The sequence below is a fragment of the Heterocephalus glaber genome, unplaced genomic scaffold, assembly GCF_053883595.1.
Source record: "Heterocephalus glaber isolate CG9 unplaced genomic scaffold, H.glaber_assembly_v1.0 deba00001553, whole genome shotgun sequence".
Taxonomy (NCBI): Eukaryota; Metazoa; Chordata; class Mammalia; order Rodentia; family Bathyergidae; genus Heterocephalus; species Heterocephalus glaber.
Window position 1 is genome coordinate 21,325,728 of NW_028258344.1, and position 25,180 is coordinate 21,350,907.

The following is a 25,180-nucleotide window of genomic DNA, read 5'->3' on the forward strand; positions in this document are numbered from 1 at the left end:
AACTGTGGTAAGAATAAATTGATAAAATATTTCTTTTGGCAGTTTTGAATTTTAAAATGCTTAATATTTATTTAAATTACCTATTTTGTTACCTATGGCATATTTTAATTGTAGGCATTTTTCTCCTATTTCTAGATTTCTATCCATTGAATTTTTAAAATAGTATGTTAATTGGATCCCCGAGTCCTCAGCCTCTTTGCCATTTCGCAACACTAGAAACTCTTTTTTAAAAAAATTATTTTATTGGTATATTTTAAGTATACAACTCATTTACATTTCTCATTGGAAACTTGTACTTTTACATGATGCATCTTGGTTCTTATTTTTTCCCCATTCCTAGCCCTCACTTCATCTCCTCCACCCTTCTCTATTTAAAAGACTTTGTTTCCATTTTTTCCATTTCTCATAATTTTTCCTTTCCTCTATACCTCCCACTTTCCCTACCCCTTTGGACCTTTTCTTCCTATTTTGCATTATCAATTATTTATTCTAACCATTGGTACATTTTAGGTATACAATATAATGACATTCATCATTGGAAATTTGCACCTTTACATAATCTCTCTTGGTTCTTATTGTTCCCCCTGTCCCTGCCTTCCCTTCAATCCCTCCATGCCTCCCTATTTACAAAGACTTTGTTTCAATTTTTCCATTTTCTCATATTAATTCCATTCCCTTCTTGATCATGAGCCGAGGATTTAGCTCAGTGTTTCTGCCACCTGCGTGGCAAGTGCAAGGTCCTTGATCCCTGGTACCAAAAAAAAAAAAAAAAAAAAAAAAAAGAATAGAAACTCTTGATTATTATATGTTGAACCTTTTCTTCTTCACTGGGTTCTGTTTTCCCCTGAGGTTCATTTTGCTTTGTCACTGGCTGTACTTCCTTATCTGTCTTAAAAATTGAAGTGCTCAGCCAGGCATGGTGGTGAATGTCTGTAATCCCAACACTCTGGGAGGCTGAAAAAGGAGGATCACAATTTTGAGCTAAGCATGGGCAATTTAGTCACTGTGGGAAACCCTATCTCAGAATAAAAAAATAAGAAAAGGGCTGGAGATATAGCTCCAAGGCCCTGGGTTCAATCCCCAGAACCAGTTTAATTTTTTTCGAGGTGCTCCTTGGTTATGTAATCATATGTCTATATATTTGCCTTGAGTGATCTCATATACTCTCATTGATTCCATTTGCATACAGAGCTCCAGATAACTCTCTCATATTTGTCCACTCCCTATTTCTCCCTGCCTTCTTTATATGTTCCTCTGTATGTCCTGAGGATATCCTAAATCCAACATGTTTCAAATTGAACTCATTTTCAGTTTAGCAACCTTCATCAGGTTTCTCTATATCTTGTTGATAATTGTTCTAAATTCCAAATTTGGCATTACTTCATATTTTTCTCAGTTGCTCAAACTGTATCCCACCAGATCCAAACTCTCCTCTCTTTTAAAAACGTATCTCAAAGCTCATCTCCAGCTCTAAGGCACTATTTTGGTTTGAGCCCCCAGTCTTCTCTTATTTAATAGAAACAAAGAACTTTATAAGTGATCTTGGAGATTAGGGATGTTGACTCTATTATATCTCCATCCACATTGTCATCAGGGTGATTTTCCTGAAACATACCATGATTTTTTTCATTTGCTTATTCCAAAAACTTCCATAGGTTGTCAGATGGATGTCATATGTGATTCTTTGACTCACCATGTAGTTGTCTCTTTCCACTTTGTCTACTCATTTCTCCCAAGTTCTCCTTCACACAACATATATGTAATACATCATTTCTGTACTTCTCCTTCCCTAAGGAAGGTACCTGGTGACTTTATAAATTCTTCCTCTGTCTGTGATTTGTTTATCCATATTCTCTGTTTGCTCACCTCGTACCTGTTCATCAAGACCTAGTTTAAATGTAATTTTGTTGGCGACTTTCTGACCAGCCAAATATTTGCTTGGTTACGTTGCTAAAACATTATACAAGATAGTAATACTAGACATGATACTCTCATATCAATTCTCCATTATATTATTTGTTTGCATATCTTTTTCCCACTCTTTTGGTACATTAGATTTTTTTTTTAAGTACTGGTGATTGAATCCGGGGCCTTCACACTTTTCTTTTACTTTTCCCCTCTCTTTTCTTTTACTTTTATTTTGAGGCAGAGTCTCACTAATCCGCTAAATTGCCCAGGCTGGCGTGCAACTTGTCATCCTCCTGCTTCAGCCTCCCAAAGTGTTAGGATAACTGGTGTATGCTACCACACCTGGGTACATTAGATTTTTGAGGGTATCAAAATTTTCACTTCTTTCTCCACCTTGGCTCTGTCTTCTTTTACTACAGCATGAATACGTATTCAGTAAATGGTGGTTTAACATGAATAAATGAATGAAAGAGGCAAGAAATTTGTCATAATTGCAAAAGAAATGTGAGTAAATACATTTGTAATATAAGGTATAATTTTTTCCTGCAAAAAAGTTATTAATGCATTTTGCCCAATTTATATCCTTTCCTTTTTTCTTTGAGAAAATTGTATTTATTTTTCTGTGTGAGAAAAATTTTTTATCAAAAACACAATATTAAAATTAAAAATTATAAAATAAATGTATCAGTACATTGAGATTATTATATATATTTGGGTATACTTTGCAATCAATGATTTTTATTAATTTAGCCTACACTAAAGTACCCAGCAAAGGAGATTTCATTGAACTGATGGAAACCGTTCAAATGTTAAACTAGGTAAGGTTTTATTTTAAACAATTCAAGATAAGTTCTGTTCATTTGTTACATCTATTTTTTGTTTTTGCTTCAAGCATTTTATCAAATAGATGATGCTTATTTTTGTTGAGAGAAAAAAAACTCTTGTCTGCCCTCTTTATAGTCTACAATGATCTAATGATTATAATTAGAAAGTACTGATGACATGCTAATTTCATTCTAAAAACAGTTTCCATAATTGAGAGCTTTCATTTTAAAAATCAAACAACATCTTTAAGGGTGGTTTGTTATTTTTTAAAGCATTATTTAAAATGATTCTTTTATTTTTGTGAGTTATCTCCACTTTTTTTTCTTGCTTTTTCTCAATAAATTTTTTGATTGTTTTAATTTGTACCATACAGCAAACATCACACTGATGACCCCTGATCTCTCATTGAAGCATAAAAATTCAACAAATGCAAAATGTAAAATTTGACAGGAAGCTAACAGATAATTATTTGCAGTTATAGATGTTTCTTTATTAGAAACCTATTTGTAGGATGTTACATGTTGAATAATGAAAATTTGACAGCAGATAAACTATTCCAAGAGTCAACTCTGCCACATACTAGGTTTATATAATATTTCTTAACTTCATTTTCTTTATCTATCAAATAAGCATTTCACAGTTTTGGTTCATAATTATTTTTCTACTAATTAGAGATTTATTAATCCTTAGCATCCCAATACTTTGCATAGTGTCTAGTGCTCAATTATATTTGTTGAATGAAGAATGAAAAAATGAGTGAGAGGGATGATTTTTTTATTATACTTGTTCTTTTGATATTATGTCACAATTCCTGGATGCAAAAGGAAGGAAGTCACAGACTTCTCACATGTTTGAGAATATAGAACAAAGCATTCAGATGGAAACTTCAACTAGGTGACAGCTTTCAAGAAGTATCTCAATATTGCTAAACATTACTTAATTAGAAAGTAGTCAATGGAAATTGAAATTTTATTGTTCTACTTCTCCTGAATTTATTAAGATTTATCAATTGATACTTTAGAAATTTCCTATACTGTTTTAAAATTAGTGTTACTTAGACTTTACTGAGCCATGAATTTTTTTACTAGGAGATAAATATAATCATCCCTTGGTAGCCATAGGGGATTGGTTCCAGAACTACTGAGGATACCATCTGTGGATACTTAAGTTCTTTATGTAAAATGGAATACTATGTGCATATAATCCACATATATATTCCTGTATATTTAAATCATCCATGTATTACTCAATAATTCCCAATAGAATGTAAATGCTATATAAATACTTGTTATACTGTATTGTTTACAGAAAAATGACAAGAAGAAAAGCCTATGCATGTTTACTACATATGCAATTTAAAAAAATCAATCCATGGTTGATTAAATTCTCCAATGAAGAACCCATGAATTCTGAGGGATAACTTTACATGTTGAGAGAGGAAAAGGGGAAGGAAGGGGAGAGGAAGGGGATCTTAAAAGAGCTAAGATATTTTATATACATGTACCAACTCCCCATGGTAAAAGTAATTATTATGTACTGCAAACATGTACTACTAATATTTTTAAAAGACTATGTAAAGCAATCATTTTAAATTTTTAAAAATTTCTAATTTGCGCTTTAGAAATAACTTCTTGGTTACACCTATAATCCCATGGAAACTTATTTTCATGGCTTTAGTTGTTTTAGATAAGAACTGTGGAAAGTCTAAGATTTTACCCTCCTTACAAGCTATCAAGTTAATGTGTCACAGTTCTTAGGATCCTAGCAGTAGACCCAAATTTCCTGGGTTAGAGACATTATTTATGGCCCATAAGTAGCATGAACCTATTTGTATCAGTTTCTTTGTCCTCAACTCCCACATAGGGCCCAGATGTACATTAACATAAGCCATGGATTACGTTACAGAACAGAAATCTTGAGTTTATGTCACCTGGATTTTTATAATGGACAGTATGGATACTATTCTTCGCTCTTGAGGAGACATTATCTCTGTGTTTTAGGGCTGTAAGCATACTTGCACTTTACTCCACAGAAAGACATCTCTCTGTCTTTCAAGACTATTCATGACACAAACATCTATGAGAAGATAATCTGTAACTCTCTAAGATATGCAGAAATACGAGTGACTCTTAAAGAACTGTGTCTTTGTAGCTTTCTATTGAGTTAAGCAATGTAATGTAATGATTCTAATATTTGAAAATACTCTATAAATCATAATATTAGACACTGTTTGATACAGAATGATGAGAAGTCCAGTGTTCATGTTCTTAGGAGTGAATATAGGTTTGCACATATATGTACTGTGAAACATAGTAAGATAAATGGTCCATTTGAGGCAATGTCACATAGCTGTAGTAAAAATTTGAGCTTGATGTCAGGGATGTTGTGCTTCTTATAATACAGTACTTGAGAGTTAGGTTGGAACTGCTTTGTCTTACTTTTCTCTTGTTGCTGAGACAAAATACCTAATATCCAAAGTTAAAGGGGGAGGAATTTCTTTAGCTTACAGTTTGTAGAAGTTTCAGTCCATAATTGGCGGGCTCCAAGGCAGAGTGGCATGACAGACAGCCATCACAGAGGAGAAACAGTTCATGACCAGCAGAAGGTAGCAAAGCAAGTGAGGGACAAGACAAGCCTCTTCCTGTACCTTATATTATATGCAGGCTACTGGAATTAGGGAAATGCCAAATCAATCAATGGGACTGATTTAGTAATCGTCCACCCTTAATCTTAGCATTGTACCACAAATCAATCACACTCTAGATTCAGCCACCTCTGAAAAAGCCTCACCTATGATTGCATGAGGCTTTGGGGAGACAACTAGACACACTTGAACATAAGTCCTAGTTCTAGCAATTACCATCCTGGATCCAATGTTTACTATTCCCCTCTTCTTCAATTTCCTCATTGTTGAAATTTATATTAGCACCTTTTTCAAAGGATCATTGGGAGAATTAAAGATTTATTATAAGAAAGAACCTAGAACAATTTCAAACACCTGCCATCTGTTCAGTAAAGGTTACCTTTATAAAATTCAATTTCCATCACATTTTCATTGTGACCTTAAGGAAAATAACTTAACTTCCTCTCTAAGTCACATTTTCCTCACTTATAGAATGAGAGTCATGATATCTCATTGATTAACTGTGAGTCACGAATAAAAAATATATCAAATATGCTTAGTAAAGATTTAAAAACAGGGATAGATTTGGATTTCTTCTTTCTACCTTTTTTATGTATCCCATTTATTTATAGCAGAATAATGTATAATGTCATTCATATTTCTGCATATTTTAAAGAGATATAGATAGTCATCTGTTTCAGATTATTTTCTCATAGATGTTTGTGTCATGAATAGGTAGAAAAGGTCAACATTTTACTGGAAGTTGAGACCTGGCTCTATTCTTGCTTTTCTTTTTAATTCATGTATTCAAAAAATGAATGGGTAAAAGATAAATACCACAGAGTCCCTTGCTGTCAAAAAACCTCACAGAAGTGGGTCAAACCTCTTACATTCTTCTGTGGATCCCCAAAGAAACAAATGAGATCAGAGGTGCTTTTTGACTTGTATCGTGGAAGATGAGTTGGAACAATGTAAACAAAGGTACAGAGACAAAAAGAAAAAAATTTGAAAAAAAAAGCAGTGTGCTTTGAGAGAACACTAAAAAACTCAGGTTAATTTCCCAGAGAATCTGATGGAACAGGTTAAGTGGATCAGTGGAAGCCAGGGGTAAGGAGCTAAAAACCAATTTAAGATTTTAACCTTAGTTCCAAATGCTCTGTGAAACTATTAATGATGCTGCTGTGGTAGCTGTGGAACAAAGCCAGGTCTAGAGCAGGATACTTAGAGAAAAATTATATTCTCTGCCTGTTGAATCTGGAGACACAATAAACCTAATCTTTTGGGTTATATTAACAAGTGAGAAGCATGTTCTGAATGTAATAAGCAACAGAAGGAACCATTCCAGCATTCTAAGTTGCTTAATCATCATTAATTGTTGTGAAGGATGAAACTATCAGAATAAGGCCCTGAAATATAAATGCTCATCCCCATTGATTTAGGGAAAAGATAAGCCATTGGGGTTAAAATTAGAGTCTGACCTACTGTGAGGCTCAGTGGTAAACATAGAGTGTGACCATGGATTAAAGGGAACTGTCTTAATGTTATAAGGATATTTTACTCTTCCTTCTGGACACCAGGACCTATGCTGATTGTAGCTATTTAATGTTAAAAATACTGCTCTGTGGGAGCTTACTTCTTTACACATGAGACATTTGTTCAAATGTTTACATGGCTTTACAACATTTAGCAGAGTTAGGTTTTGAATTGCCAATGATGTACATTTTACTGTAATATTGTTACATCAGTCCCCAAACTCTTGCAAACATATTCTCATTAACTGCTATTACCTTCATCAAACATCTAACCTCTCAGCAGGGCTCTAGCTCCCTAGGCAAGCCCATCATCAGCCCCTATACTTCAGGCAAGCTGTCAAGCACCAGCTGTCAACAGTGTTTTCAATCCAGCTGTCAAGCCAGGTGTGGTAGGCGTGCTGCACTGTGCTCAGATGCTAATGATGGATTAATTAAGGCAGAGAGTGTGTGTGTGTTTGCTGCGCAATGGAATCTAGGGAGCAGTTTGTGTAATTCTTTTGGCTGTGGTTCTGTGGTAGGTCTCAATATATTCCCTGGGGTCCTCCTCTCAACTTGCCAACAGGTCTGTATACTTCTGTTCAAAACCAAACAATCAGCTTATCTGAATTAAAAACAAAGAACCCCATGACTAACTCACGAAAGCTTGTGATCTTGACAGGGCAAATGGTGTGCTTATTTGACAGAACATAAAAGGAGGCAGAGGTGTGCTTTTTCTCTTTTGTAGAGTAGGCTCATCAGCAGGTGCATTGCTTATGCTTCATAGAACTGGCATATATTGTTATTTATATCTCATAACATAATAGTATTTTGCTACATTTAAATATTACCTAAAATGTGATTTCAGTTTAGTTCAGGATGATCTTTGACAACATTGTTGCCTTTTGGAGTTGTTTCTCTTTCTCTTTTGGTTGGCTTTCTCATCGGTTAAACCTTCTTTCAGGACAATTTGCATATTTTTTGGCTGTGGAGTTTGAAACTACTAAATCTGTGTTATTCACTGGGAGCGACCAAATGGGTAATGCAATTTTAGGAATTGGAAAATTATTACCTAGAGTCTCAAATACTTTGATCACTCTGCCTATTTCAAAGTATTTTGGTTGAAAAAAATGGAGAAATGGAGATACTTTTTAGCCTTTTTTAAAAAAATTACAACACTAGCAACAATAGTAAAAAATAACTACAATGCCTTCAGCACCAGTACTTATTATGTACTGGATCCAAAGATATGTACTTAACCTGACAAACAAGTTAAATTAGATTTATTAACCCATGTCATAGAAGTTAAAGGAGATTAAATAATTTGCCCAGAGATGTATAGTTCACCATGAAGAATGATATGTACTTGGAGAAGATGGATATTGAGAATCATTAGGGATTTATTAGGAAGAAGGAAAAGCCATCAAGATGTAAACTCAGGAAGTGGCAAATACAGAATACTTGTGAGGAAACAATGAGAAACTGATGCAAGGGGCTTCAGCACATACATCCTGGGTAGAGAACAGGATGGATATTCGAGGACTACAAAATGTAAAGGAAATTTAGATTGACCTTATTCTCCTCACAAAAGTGGTGAAAAGATAATCAACTTAGTTATTGGAAGATAGTGTCATTAATGAGGATGTGTTAAGAGTATCTGGTAAGATAATGCCATTAAGAAATCATGCCACTAAGGCATACTCCAAACCAGGTACATTTATTGTATCACAGTCTACTCTGGGAAGCTGTTAGACTAGGAAAATACAAAAGAACTGAATATAGCAGTATTTGCCACTGCACAGTTATAATATCTAACATCTAGTGCATACTAGACTATTAGGTTCTGTATAGTTATTAACTCATTTAATCTTTACGAATCTATGAAGTGCACACAATGAAGTAGAGGAGCCAGGTGTGGAATCCAGATTGTTGTTTCCAGATTTGCTATCTTGACAACAGAATGAGTTGGTCTTTTAAGAAGATCGTTTTTTCCTTCCTTCCCTTCCCTTCCCTTCCCATCTTTCTTTTCTTCCTTCCTTCCTTCCTTCCTTCCTTCCTTCCTTCCTTCCTTCCTTCCTTCCTTCCTTCTTTCCTTTCTTTCGCTATGGAAGTTTACTCAATGACATTTGTAATGTAACTTTAGATTTTATATATACCATTATCAAAAACAAACTGTCATTTTTGTTTGAGAAGTCTCTGAAGAGGTTTAGAAGAATTCCTGAGTCTGCATTTGTTTGTGGAAGTTAACATTTAGGGAATAACAATTAGATCATGTTTTATTGGATATCAAGGAAATACTTTATATACTACTTCACAGGTTCTTACCAGAAAAATAAATTCTGAATGGCTTGAATGTGCACTACTGTCAAATGGATTTAAAACAGAGTGAAGGGACCCTAAGCAAAGGGTAATGATAGCAATAATAATGATAAATGGCAATGCACTGAGTTAGGACCAGTGTACATAGTTGGCTGGTTTTATTTAAGATGTTTTGGTAATGTTAAAGCTGCAAGAAGCATTAATAAATGAATATGTACTGTTGTAACCTGATATCTTTTTGCAGATATTTTGGTCCTCGCTGCAGTTATATGTTGCTATTATTAGTTAATTAAAAATAAAATATCACATCAGCCTGCAGGATGTCTCAAATATATCTCAAGCACCATCATTGGGTATTTATCCTTATGCAAACCAGGACACTAAATTGACAAAGTGAATAAATTCTTAGTTCTCAAAGGGAGGACAAAACTCTAAGTAGACTTAAATTTCAGCCAATGATAATTTTTGTGCATTATCACACCCATAGAAATTTTTCAGAGTCACAGACATTTAAACCTATAACTTATATTAACCAGCTTGTGCATAACATAAAGTAATATTAACAGACACAGGAAAGTAAATTTAAAAAGAATTCATTTTTTAAAGAAATTTATTTTGAGATAAAATTAGTGTGTATATCCAAAGTGTTTTTACTATAACTTCATAATTTGTAATGGTATTCAGTTTGACAATATTTATACTTGTTAATGATTTCTTTTATGAGTGATAATTGATCTACTTAATTATCATACTAAACCCTTGATCATATGCCATTAGGTTGATGTAATAAATGATCTGTGTGATTTTTAGTGTAATGAACTAATTAGACTAATTAAAATCAATATGTGTGCCAATATTATACTTTGAATCCAAATGCTCCTTCTTACTGTGCTGGCTTAAAATCAGCAACTCAGTGAAAAGGATCTAATGCTGATTTATGAGCACTTGAGGAATATGAAGCAGAATAAATTGCTTGTGGTAGTAGAGACAGCATTAGTGAAGTATAAGATACTAAGTGTATTGTAAGGTTAGCAATAAGAGTGTACTTACACATGTAGTTATATGGCACCTTAAACCCCTTCTTAATATATCAGAATATCCTAGCAAAATTATTTGGTTTTAAATGCCAGCTCAAGTACTCTGCACTTGTTCATAAACAGCATTGCAAAAATGTAAGCATCCCAACCAGGTAATCAGTCTACAAATATAATGAAAACTTGCATGCTAAATTTGATATGTGTTTTTCCACAATTGATCTATTTTCTGTAAAAGTGAAGAAAATACATTTCTAAAGAGAGGTTAAATAAAAAAGAATGTAATTTTAAAACTTTAAGTCATCAATTATTCTTTCAGAAATATATAGAATTATGAATGATAGATAATTCTAGAGAACCAGTAGATAACTTTTCAAAATTAAATTTCAGTGTCACATACTTGAAGATTTGCTTGATTCTCAAGAATATACAAGATCCCTCACTAACTGCTCATTAAAGAGGTTTATCTTTGGGCCAGGGATTTAGCTCAGTGGTGCTGCCACCTGCCTCGAAGGTGCAAAATCCCGAGTTTGATCCCCAGTACCAAAAAAGAAAAAAGGTTTTTCTTTCCTGTTATTTACCAACATTTCAAGTATATTATTTAATACAATAATAATTGAGTATATTATGTTTGATTAATCAGTGACTTTCTGGAGTGTAAACTCCACAGGTCAGAAACAACCTCTGATTCTTTCCCATGTAAAACTAACACCCTGCCTTGCACACACAAAGAATATGTATTTCTTTAATATTCTTTTGAAAAATATATCTACCTGTATTTGTTACTTTTAAAGTGTAAGTAAATTTTAGATTATTTCAGTGGAACGTGAGTACCACACTTCACAAGTCTCTAGCTACTAAGACATGTAAACTAGAGAGATGTATTCTCTCTAGAGAGCTTGGCATGTGTTTTTCATGTATATTTCCTGTAAGAGCCAGTGGAAGTTGTAAACATAAAAGGAGGCTGAATTGGAATGTGGAAATTTGGACTTATTCATTCTATGCCAAATGAAAGTTGTTTTTTTCTCCTAGTTGATATAAAGATTTGTGGATATTTTGGCAGATGGAGACAATATGCAATGTCTTTAAATAATTTTCATTAAGACTTTCCTAAGATGTTTGTTTTACCTGGGTCTTCTAATGATACAAATACAGTAAGCATGTCATGTGTAAATTTAATTTGTCTTTGGGAGTCATCTTTAGGGATCCAATTCTGAGGCAACAAGGAACTCACATGGCATTTTTTCCAGCCTATTGGTTCAGAACCTTTCTCTCCTCCTCTCCTCTCTTTTCTTTCTCTCTTTTTCTTTCTCTCTCTTTCCCTTTCTTTCTTTTCTCTCTCTTTTCTTTTCATTCTTTCTCTCTCTTTGTCTTTCTCTCTTTCTTTCTTTCTTTCTTTCTTTCTTTCTTCCCTCCCTCCCTCCTTCCTTCCTACCTTCCTTCCTTTTCTTTCTTTTTTTTCTTTTCTTTCACATTCCATGTGGCTTCAGCTCATCATTCATTCAAAAACACACACATATTAATTGAGAATTTATATAAGGAACAGTGCTAAGTCTTATGATAGAGATAGTGTACCTCAACAAAAACCATTTCTCACTTAGGAAGGAAGAAAAGACTTGTGAATAATAGGTGTAATCTAACACGATATTTGATAAATTCAGGATAGAGCCTCAAACTGTAATAGAAAATTAATGATCAGCTGATGTCTTCAAGCAATATGATTTGGAAAAAGCTTTGAAATTCAGGTGGCATTCAAAGTGAACCTTTCTGGCTGGAAAGAATTTTGTCAGGTTGGGTTGAGAAGTGATCACTTTGGAGAGAATGAGAAGTAAAATCCATCTATTTTCAAAGTAGGGTAAATTTTTATAATGTAGAATGGAAGAAACAGTCCAAATGAGTGCAAACATGAATTGTATATTGTCATTTTCTATTATTTTCAAATACTAAAAATAATTGTCAATTTTATGAACAAAGAGATATATAATAGACATTCTAAGTAATTTTAAAAAGATGAAATAGAAGTATAAATAATATTGCAGGTTGTTAAAAATTTCAAATAAATGATAACCTTATGGAATGCTGATTTTACATGATAGAGTCTAATATTTTAACACATAACAAAAGCACAATTGACTAGATTTCTTTCTCAATGAAGAGCAGGAATAAATGAAATCAATGAATAAATGAAAGAATAAATGAAATCAAACATTAAAAGGAAGATCTTAATAAATACTTTCAAATCTTAGATAAAATCCCAGTATGTGACATAGCTGAATGGATCTTTCCTCATTAAAATTAGGATCAAGCCACCTTTTTCCTTCTTCCCATTTCTTGAAGCAGATTCTAAAAGCCTTGCTCAACTCTAAGTGAAGAAACTTGCATAGGTAATACTATTTAATATTATGATACATGGAACTGTCTCAGAGCACTGGTTGCTTGGGAATGGACCCTCAAAATATTGTCCATTATGATTGCTATTGTGTTCTCCTCACATTCAGGAGAGTGGATTCTTAGATTCTGACATTGTTGAGCTCTATGATTTTTAAGAAAATAGCTTGAACTTTCAAGTTCTCTGCATCTTTGTGTTTTGAAACAGGTTTTGAGCTAAGTAATGAAGTTTTTTCCTAGTGATATCATGTTATTCTAGTAATACTAGTGTTTAACCTTTGCAGATATATTTAAGTTATTAAAAGCATCTTTTGTTTTCCCAGGAATAATCCTTCAGTGGAATTAAGACAAATGAACTAAATGTATTCAGGAGTTTTAAAGGAATAGTGTTCTAACACAGGGGTCCCCATATAGGCAGATTAGCTCTGCCTTGAGTCTTCTCAGAATGGAATGGAATATTCTTCTTGAATTTTTGTTTATTTATTCTAGTTTAAGTATCCCCACAAGTTGACCCCTTCCTGTTTGTGTCAATTTCTTTCTATGTGTATTTGTTTCTTGCTTTTCTTCCTCTATCTCTTGATAGATGAGATCTCAGGCTGGAGAAGGATGTGAAAACAAGATGTTCCATGTTATCTGACAATATTCATTGCATTTTTCTTAGTAGGCATTACCCTTCAATCTAAGTGTATTTGTTCTTCTAGGAAATTTATTATGTATTTCCACTATTAAGTCTATGGGGAACAGAAGCTACTTTATTTTTGCTCAAATATTTAAAGCATGCACTGTGGCTCTTTTCATGACTGTTCACTAAATATCTCTGGTTCATTTCTCCAGCTTGTCTAGATGGCTTTGACTTTTATAGTGGTTGCTGAGAAAAACAGATGAGTGGATGTTTGGCTTCTTTGTGGGTTAGAGGTGTCGCTCAGAAATAGTTGTAATGTTGGGTGGGCCTTATCTGTGCTAATTATTAATTGTGTGATCCAGGGCAACTCACTGAAAGGGGAGGATGATGATCTCTTCTGTGTCTTAGCATTGTAAAGATTATGTGAAATATGTGTGCTTGCAATTTATAAACTCAAAAAGCTTTATAAACTCATAAAGCTGCTATTATTAATTCTTTAAAGTAATGTAACTAACACATTTCACTTGTGTATGCTGCAGAGCATAAACCTTTCAGATTTGTAGAACCTGGAAAAGAAAAGCTCAAAATTGAAATCTGTGTACGAATACATACAGACAATAAGAAACAACCCTTTCTGTAAGAGAGTTGAATGATATAGAAGCAACCAAATCAAGAGTTTCAGGAAAATTATATTTCGTCATATATCTGATTGAGATTGAATGATGTGACTTGAGTTTGCTGTATATTTGATAACTATAAAATGTTCAGCACTCTAATATTTAATGACATTAATGCCTCCAAATAATCTTTGTAAAAATATAAATCATAAGCATAAAAATATAAATCAAATTACTAGATTACAATTACACATTTTCCAGGAAATTATATATATAGATATAATACATTTATATATATTAATTTATAGAATATGATTGTTACTTAACATTCTAACAGAAATGATAAAATCATATAATTTATATATAAATTATACAGACGCATATACTTTAATTTTAAATGTTTAGGTCTTTTTTTTTTTTTTTGGTACCGGGGATCAAACTCAGGACCTTGTGCATGCAAGGCAGGCGCTGGAACCACTGAGCTAAATCCCTGGCCCTAAATGTTTAGGTCTTAATTTTATTTGTTCTATAAAAATAGTCAAATACATGTTGACCATACCCATAATTTCAAATTTATATTATCTCATTTTGCAGTATTGAAAATTTCTGTGGTAGCAAAGGGACAATTTAATATTCCATTCTGTGCATTTTAATGTGTCATTTTCAAACTAAAAATACAGTTGCAATTAAGATTTTTTTCAGTTGACCACCTACTTTAAATTTAGTACTATCCTATTTTTTTTACTCTTAAGTTCTTTTATTGGCACATTTTAGGTATATAATATGTTTACATTTGTCATTGGGTGCTTGTACCTGTACATGATGTATCTTGGCTCTTATATTTTCCCCATTACCTGTGTTTAATTTGTTACTTTCAAAGAGACATTTTATAAACAAAAGTGTTCAAATCACATTTTGTTTTATGTATTGTTTGCATATATTAGGACAGATGTATTTAGAAAGATTTATTTATTTTATATTTAATTCATAAATATCTTTCTTATACTTTCATATGGTATTATTTTGTGAATTTCAGAAACAAATTAATATTCAAATGTATTAAGAGTCATAACCCTAAAATAGCTCATGCTTGCTAGGAAAGAGAAAGTATGATGTTTCATGTGGACAGAAGAAGAAAAGACCAGATCCTCCTACATGGCAGTTAACAAGAAAGGGTCTTTAGAGGAGGATCTGATCTTTTCTTCTTTTGTCCACGTGGCACAACATACCTTCTCTTTCCTAACAAGCATGAGCTATTTTTACACTTGTTATTTGTCTTTTATTATTAGATTCCAAGTTCCTTGAGAGCAGGACTGTATTTCATTTCCCTCACTACTCTTGATATCTAGATTTGTTCCTGATATTTGGTAGTTGGTTGCTGAAATGACATTTTTGCTACAAAATAATGTAATACAAAATGATCCTTAAAGGGTTTCATTTACATTGCTGCTAGGAAAACATTACTAAAAGAAAAGAGAAATATAGTTCTCTAAGCTTAAAACTAATTTTAACAAACACCAAATGTCTAACAAATGTAAAATTTTCCTTGTCAGCAAAAAAAAAATCTTCTAATGTATAGACTAATTTACTACCACATGCCGCCTGATTTTTATATGTGAAATGTTGCAAAATGTGTGTAACAAGTATTTCCCAGGGCTACTGTGAGAATCAAAGAATAATTTCGGAGTATTTTATAAACTGAAGAATGTCATAAGGTGATTGGTATATGAAATTAGTAGATTTACTAGTAGTCATTTTTTTTGATACTCATTGATCCTAGTGAGATACTTGATGCTCAAACAAGCCAATTATCACCTTGTGCGATATTTTATTTTCAAATTCATATCTGGAATATCTGCTCATCCCTTGCTTACATTCATCTCTGTAGTTTTAGCCAACCTTCATCAAATCATTCATGGAATACTTCAGCCCTGGCTTCACAGGATAGAAGTCATCTATCAATTTTTTTTTTCTCAGTACCAGGAATGGAACTCAGGGTTTTCACACTGAGCTATATCTCTAGCCTTTTAATTTTTTTTTTTTAATTTTGCAAAACGGTCTCACTAAGTCACTAAGTTGGCTGGTGGAACTGAGCTTGAACTTGTGATCTTCTGCCTCAGCCTCCCAGAGTGCTGGAGTCACTAAGTTGCATATATTAAGCTTGTGCATAGTGAAACAAAGTAGAGCAATTAAACTTGAAATTCTTGGAAGAAATAGTTTGAACTGATTGATTTTAGCATCTTATTTTGTCCATTATTCTGGACCCCTAGTTCCCTTATCTCTCCTCTTCTTTCCAAGTCAGCCCTTCAGCTTTTTTTCTGTTGTTAATTTATTATAAACCATTCCATACATTTCTGTTAAGTCTTCACTTAATGTAGGTTAATTTTACTTAAGTCTTTTGGTTAAAGAAAATTACTGTTGTGCACCATGTATCTATTAGTATCATATTACTTTTTGCCTGCTTATGGTGAATGGTTTTTTTATATATGAGATTCTTAACTCATTTTGAATACTCAAAAGACATTTATGTTTTGTTTTGGGGTATGTATGCATACTTATCCAATACTGAATGGATAATTTATCAGTAAGTGGTGTCTGATTGAAGTAGAAATAGAGAAATATGAACTTTAAATTTTATGGCATATTTCCTGTGGCATTTAGGCTATAATATCCACCTGCATTCATGCTGTTAAAGAGAATGACTCAAAGTAGCATAATTGAAATGAGATTACTTTCACACTTCTACACTTTCCATGTTTAATAACAATCAGACACAAAATTGTTTTTTAAAGAAAAGAATAAGTATTAGGAGTTTATGGTCCAGTCCTCTCATGTTTAGAAATAGCTGACATTTCCAACAAATTTATAATGAGATCATTAATTTTTTTGTCTACTTACAAGATTACCACAACATTCAGATCAGTATTTGGAAGCTCATTTCTAATCAAAATTATATTCATTCATGATTATTTTCTGATCAGACTTTATTTTTTAATATTTATATGGATAATGCTCTTTTATCTCTTTTTTGGTAACTGTGTTCATATGTATGAGGATAGAAGGAAACAAATTATCATCTCACAAAATATGTTCATAAATAATGAACAATGAAAGAACAAGGAAAAATAATTTTATCTGTAGATATAATTTCTAAAAGCAGAGTGAATATTTTATCTGAAGATTAGATAGGCAATATTTTGTATATTTTATAATAACCTGATTTAGGAATGTTGAATATTTTTCTCTTTGAAAATATATATTAAAATATGCCACTCAGCTTATGGAGAATATGGTGCAAAAGTTCAGAGACTTTGTGTGTTGCCAGTGCCATTTTTATAGTTGTCTTGAATTATAGCCATATTTTGTTTATTTATGTTATGATTATTAGTATCATTATTTTAAATTTGTGTCTCTCTGCTTGCAGACTTCCTCTTGATTGGTACAGAATGACAACAGGTAATAGATACAATAGTACTAAAACAGTCATCATCACTGCTGGGATGAGAAACCCCTCCTCTTTGCTTTTTTTAACCTTCCTCAGCTGGAAAGTTTTGACATCTGCTGGTTTGGGACATGGCTGAGCAGCTGTCAGCAGTAGGGTAGCTGCTTTCAGCAGCAGTTGGCGGGATGGCAGGGTGCCAGCTTGTACCATCTGTGCGCCTGACATTTCATTCTAATTAACAGTAGGGTTAATTGTTCTGGCAGGCTCAAATGTAGTGTCTAACATTACCCAAGGGAAACATGTACAAGTGCAAGAGTGGCAGGGAGCTAGGGACAGCATTGCTAACAAACCCATTGAGGGAGAATGGTTAACAGCTACTGATGATTTTACTAGCTGGCCACTTGCAAGAAGACTGAGATATTTTTTATTCTGATAAATTATGCTAAGCCTGTAATGATGTAGAAGGAATCAAGCTTAGAAAGGCTGAGACTGCTGCCTTAGGGCAATTGTGGGGGAACAATTTGCATGTTATTACTACATATTCATACCTAATTGTGTTAGGCTTTGCTAATAGAGGAGAATGACAGTATGAAAAATCGAGCAACTGGTTTAGAGGCAACAAAGCCAACGTTTTTTTCTTCCTACACTATGAGTGCTGAATGATCACTTAGACGTTTAGTTGCTCAATATGACAAGTCTACCATTTGTTAGCTTGACATATTATAATTTATAAAGCAGTATTCTAATTTTACTTTTGGTTTATTCTTCTCATTTTATACAATATTCGTGATAGCAATTTGAATGGAGATATTCATAGCTATTGTGAGTAGTGATTCAAATAAAACTATATTTTGTATGAAGCATTGCCATTGTTTTATGATGTATTAATTTTAATGTTTAAATAGCTTTTTCATATGTTAATATAAAATAAACCAAGAGTTGATGAGAAATCTTTATTATAGTAGTGTTCATTCACATTGCTGTAGTTAATGTTTTAACATTTCCATTATATAGAGGCTTATTTTTAGGGTGGCTTGGACAAAGAAATTGTCAGGTAGTACAGAGCCAAAAGTCTGCTGTTTCAAAAAGTGACTATGTACAGATTCACTTAACTTAGTATCTGATTCTATCTTCTAAGTAGATAATATTCTTAGGAAATTGCAAGCATGGGGGTACATTTTTATGTTAGCCCACAATGCCTTTTGAAATCTTTTTATGGAAGCTCAGAGAAGACAAAATTATAAAATGTAGCTTTAGCAGTCTATGTTTAAAAATGGATAAGATGCTATCTTCACTCTAATTTTATTTATTTTCAAATTATAAAGCCATAGTGGTATACTCAAGTTGACTGGTTTGAATTTGAATATCTATTTATTTCAAGTTATGAGCTAGATCATATTTTATATTGCTTCTTCTGGAAGTCCAAAAGAGTTGTAGATTAATGAATTAGGAAAACAGTTTCAGTAGGGAATTTTTGGTTATAGAACAATAAAAATTTTAAATTTATTTCTTGTGTTTTATATTTTTGGATGTCTAAAGTATTTACTTAATAATTTTCTAAACTTTAATTTTTCATAGTGTTCAAAATTAAAACTTTGCCTCACGTTAGTATGCTTTGTGATTTTCTTCTTAAAACATAACTATTTTCCAAAATACAATGTGGTTGGTTATGTCATCTGCACTCTCTCCTGTTTCTTCATTGACTCCAATCAGTCTTATGTTATTCTTCTTTGCATCATCTAGCAGCTGCTGGATTGATTTTTCATGTTCCCTTTTAATTTTGAAGCAATTTTTCTTTTCCTGGTCATTAATTGCAATCTTATCTTCTATATCTGAAATTGTGTCCTCACATTGGCTCATTCTGCTGTGTAGACTTTCAATGGAGCTTTTCATGTCCTGGAAATCTATTTGCATCTGTTTTATGGATTCCATTTGTTTCCTATGTTGGGATTCCATCATGTTCCTCAGCTCCTCTCTAGATTTATTAATCATGTCTTGCACTAGGAGCACAATTTCTCCTGTTATCTGAGAAATTATTTCTGATTTCATTTTTTCCAGATCCCCTTTTGTTTCTAGTTCCAGTGGGTCCAGGTGGTTGAGCATCAGAGTGTTCCATCTCATTTCCCTTTGGGGTTGCTGTAGGTGATCTGGAAATCTGTTTTTGGGGCTTGTTTACAAATAAATAAATGAAGCTCTGCCCTAGGAGCTTGGGATGGCAGCAGGGGAGCTTCCTTCCGGGTGCTGGGACCGGCTCAGCTAATGTTAAATAATCTTTCAAAACTCAGTGGACCATATATGTGTGGTTCTATTTCTAGATTCTCTGTTTTATTCCAGTGATCGATATGTCTTTCCTTACACCAACACTCCCTTGATTACTGTAGCTTTAGAAGAAGTCTTAAAATTGGGTGCTAAACATCTTCCAACACTGTTTTTGTTTTTGTTTTTGTTTTTGGCTTTTCTGCGTCCTTTGTACTCCTACATAACTTTTAAATTTCAATATCCAGTTCTTCATTTATAGCAAGTATACATAGACCTGAATTTTTATATATACCTTGTGTTTTCTAATCCTGCTAAATTCAAGTACAAGTTCTAGGGGCTCCTAGAGATTTCTTAGTATTTTCTCTGTAGATGATCATTTCATCTACATATAAAGATTTTGCTTCTGCTGTGCCAATCCTATCCTAGTTTTGTCATTTTTATTGCTAGACTATTTTGGTTTAGACCTATGTTTCAAAGTCTAATGGACAGATGAAGAGTAGGCATATATGCCCTTGTTCCCCACTTCAGGGAGAAAGCATAGTATCATCTCCATTCATAGAAGGAGTTTTTGTTGGAAGTATAGAGTACATGTCTTTGATCTGTTGAGAAGGTTCTGTTCTACTTCTAGTCTCCTGATAGCTTTTACCATGAACAGCTGTAGAATTTAGTCCAATACTCTTTCTCCAACTAGTGACAGGATCATATGGCTTTCTCCTTTCCTCTGTTAAAATGATTACTTTTGGAGGTGGATCTTCCAATGCTGAACCAACACTGCCATCCCTATAATAAAACCACTTTCTACATCCTGCCAAATCTGACTTCTAAGAGTTTGTTTTGTGAAACAAATTTCTATCTATGTTCATACTTTTTTCTTCTATTATCTTTATCTAGTTTTAGTATTAGCACAATGTTGATTTCCTAAAATGAGGGGAGAAGTGTTCCTTCATTTTTCTGCTTTAAATGTTTGATATAATTTATCAGTTAAAATGTTTATGAGCCTGCTGTTTTCATATAGGTAGGTTTTCAAGCTAGGAATATACTTTCTTTAATAGGTGCTATTCAAATTTTATATTTCCTCCAGAGTTAGTTTCATTAATTTGTCTTCTAAGGTACTTCTTAGAAGTTGTCAAATTTATTTCAAAAAAGATTTTTGTAATATGCTTTCTATATCCTTTTAAATTCTGTAAAATCTGTGGTAATGGCTCCTAGATCTTAATATTGTAATTTAAAAAATGTACAACTGATATTGTGTAACAGGAAGAAGAGGTCTACAAGAGCAGGAGAATTGGGAGGGGTAGGGGAAGGGGAAAAAAGGGAAAGGAAAAAATATGAGAAGAGGAAAAAAAATGGAAACAAGGTCTTTGCAAATAGGGAAGGGTGGAGGGGATGAAGGGAGGGCAAGGGAAGGGGAAATAAAGTAAGAACCAAGAGACTCATGTAAAGGTACAAGATCCCAATGATGAATGTAACTGTATTTTATACCTAAAATGTACCAATAAAGTTAATGGGGAAAAAAAAGAAGAGAGTGGAAAGAAACATAAAAAGAATTAAGATGTGTCATGTATTTGTACCAACTTCCCACAATGAATGTAATCATTGTGTACTGCAAACATGTACTAATAAAATAAATAAGAAAAAAATTAGAAGTATGAATTCTCCAATCAAAAATTATCCTCAAGGTAATGAGCAAGATAAACAAATCTAGATTAGGCAAAAATTGGCAATAATGAAATAATCTGATAACACTGAACGTTAGTGTGAGAAGAAATGGGATTGCATCCATTTCTGGTGGGGACATAAAATGGATGAGCCACTGAGGAGAGAATTTGGCTTCAACCAGTAAAGCTGGAGAGGCCAATGGACCAGGCAATTCCATTTCCAGAAATCAATCAATCACATTTTGGGGCAATTCTTTCCAGAAAAAAAGGCATAAATTAGGTATATTTACATATTCCTTTTGTCTTTGTTTTATAATGGAAAATACCTAGAAATTAACAAAAGAAAACAGAATTCAGTCTTACAAGTTGAAAAGCCCTGGAGCTTGAAGACTATGTGTATATATATATATATATATATATATATATATATATATATATATATATAAATCTAAATGATAAACAACAAGCAATGCAATTGATGCAATAAACAATCTCTGCCAACTAAGTAAAACTCAGGACTTCATAGTTATACTGCTAACTTTCACTAGATATTTAGAAAAGAATAAGCACCAATGCTTCTCAAATATTAATTATTTTCATGTAATAGAAAAAGAAAGAAGTCTTCCAAATTCATTGTCTGAAGCCAGCATTGCATGAATACCAAATCCAGATAAGAATTCAAAGAAGAAAGAAAGAAAATTGCAGGCCAATATCATTGATGAACATATATTTGAAAATTCTTAATAAGATTATTGAAAACAGAATTCAAGAACATATTAAAAAGATAATACACCATGACCAAGTTGGTTCCATTACAGGGATGCAAAAATGGTTCAACATATGTAAATATACCACATAAACAGATTCAAGAATAAAAGTAACACGGCAATTTCAATAGTTGCAGGAATTGCCTTTGACAAAATGTAAGATCTTTTTGGGATAAAATCCTGATGAAAATAGGGTTCAAACTGATAAAAGCTATATATGAGAAATGCATAGACAATATCATATTGAATGTGAAAAAACTGAAAGCATTTCCTCTAAAATCATGATCAAGATTAGGTTGTGTACTTTCACCATGCCTTTTCAACATAGCACTTGTAACTTTAGCCAGAGCAGTCAGTGAAGAGAAAGAAATGAAAGGAATATAAATTGAAAAGAAAGAATTCAAATTATCCCTATTTGTAGATGGTATGATTCTTTACATAGAAAACTGAAAATATCCACCAGAAGACTTTTACATCTGCTAAACAAATTCAGCAAAGTGGCAGTATACAGAATCAACAGAAAAAATGAATAGTGTACATTTACAGCTATAATAAACCCTCTGAGAAATCAGGAAATTAATTCCATTCTAATAGTTTCAAAAATTAAACTATCTAGGAATCAACATGTCCAAAGAGGTGAAAGACTTCTATGATTAAAATTATAGAATATTAAGAAAGAAATTGAAGAATCAGCCCATTGCAGACAGGCAGGTCTGTCCATGCCCTACCAAGGTCCTGATTCACGTGGAAGATGCTGAATCACCCTGCTGCAGACAGGCAGGTCTGCGCACACCCTACCGAGGTCCCCAGTCGAACGGAATACACCGAATCAGCCTGCTGCAGACAGGTAAGTCTGTGCATGCCCTACTGAGGTTTCGAGTCACACAGAAGATGCCGAATCACCCCACTGCAGACAGGCAGACACCTGGTTCCACACTAGAAACACACAGAGGACACCAGACCACCAGAAAAGGTACTGAGTCTTGCTGCTCCCGGCCCAGAGGTAGGGGCTTCTGAGCTGCCAGCCCACTGCTCCTGGTCCAGAGGAAGGGGCTTCCCGGTCACCATACATCTTGCCGCTCCCAGCCCACAGGAAAGGGCTTTTGGGTCATCATCCCTACCATTGCTCCTGGCCCCTGTCCCACCTCTCCCAGCTCAGAGGAGGAAATCCATGCAGGCACTAACAGCCCCCCACCCCACTCGAAACGAGAAAACATGTAAATAAGTCTCAAAACCAGACTTGCAGATCACCTACAGCAACCCCAAAGGGAAATGAGATGGAACACTCTGATACTCAACAACCTGGACCCACTGAACTGGCAACAAAAGGGGATCTGGAAAAAATGAAATCAGAAATAATTTCTCAGATAACAGGAGAAATTGTACCCCTAGTGCAAGACATGATCAATAAGTCTAGAGAGGAGCTCAGGAACATGATGGAATCCTAACATAAGAAACAAATGGAATCAATAAAACAGATGCAAATAGATTTCCAGGACATGAAAAACTCCATTGAAAGTCTACACAGCAGAATGAGCCAATGTGAGGACAGAATTTCAGATATAGAAGATAAGATTGCAATTAGTGACCAGGAAAAGAAAAATTGCTTCAAAATTATAAGGGAACATGAGAAATCAATTCAGCAGCTGGTAGATGATGCAAAGAAGAAGACTGATTGGAGTCAATGAAGAAAGAGGAGAGAGTGCAGATGACATAAAAAATCTCTTCACAGAAATAATGGCAGAAAACTTCCCAAGCAGGGGAAAAGAGCTTGACATACAGATAAGTGAGGCACATAGGACTCCAAATAGCCTTGATCAAAAAAAATCTACACTTAGGCATATAATTGTTAAGATTCCAGAAACACAACAGAAGAACAAAGTTCTACAAGCAGACAGAGAAAAGAAACAAATCACATACAAAGGAAAGCCCATCAGAATCACAGCAGACTTCTCAACACCAACCAGCAAAGCAAGAAGAGCTTGGAGTGACATATTCCAACACCTAAAAGAAAACAGCCCCTAACCCAGATTGATGTACCCTGCAAAACTATCTTTCAAAATGGATGGAGAAATAAGATACTTTCATAATAAAGAGCAACTTAGGAACTTTGTGAATACCAAACCAGCACTCCAAAGAATTTTACACAATATCCAAGGAACAGACATTGAGGATCACACCCCCAGGAAGCAAAGCAGAATGAACCCATCTGGCATGACTAGAAATTAAATGTAAAGGGGGAGAACCCAACAAAAAGAAAAAAAGTCATGGCAATGACAAGTCAATATGATTCAGTTTTAACCATCAACGTTAACAATCTCAGTTCACCAATCAAAAGAAATGGATTGGCAGAATGGGTCAAGAAGCAAAATCCAACAATATGCTGCATACAAGAAACACACTTAATTCAAAAGGAAACTCATAGACTGAAAGTAAAAGGGTGGAAAACAATACTCCGTGCGACAGGAACGCCCAAAAAAGCAGGTGTAGCGATCCTCTTTGCAGGTCAAGTAGATTTCAAATGAACACTGATTAAGAGAGATGAAGGACACTACATTCTTGTAAAGGGAACAATCCAAGAGGAAGAGATGACAATCATAACTATCTATGCACCAAACACTAGTGCCCCCAACTATATACAACAAATACTAATGGACATGAAAAGTCATATATGCACTAATACAATTGTAGTGGGGGACCTCAACACCTCACTGTCAAAAATAGATAGAACAACTAGACTAAAAATAAGTAATGAAATACTAGAACACAATCGAACTCTTGAACAAATGAACTTAACAGATGTTTACAGAGTCATCCAACCCACAAAATCAGAATACACATTCTTCTCAGCTGCACATGGGTCATTCTCCAAAATAGACCACATACTCACACATAGAACATGTTTAAGTAAGTGCAAAGGAATTGAAGTTATCCCCTGTATATTATCAGACCATAGGGTGATGAAAATGGAGATGCATAGCAAAAGAAACTGCAAAAATTTCATAAACATGTGGAAATTGAACAACACACTTCTGAATAACCAATGGGTCACAGAGGAAATTAAAGAAGAAATTAGACAGTTCTTCCATTAAATGACAATGACAATACAACATATCAAAATCTATGGGACACAATGAAAGCATTCTTATGAGGGAAACTCATAGCATTGAATACGCATATTAGGAAAAGAGAAGCAGCCCAATTAAACAA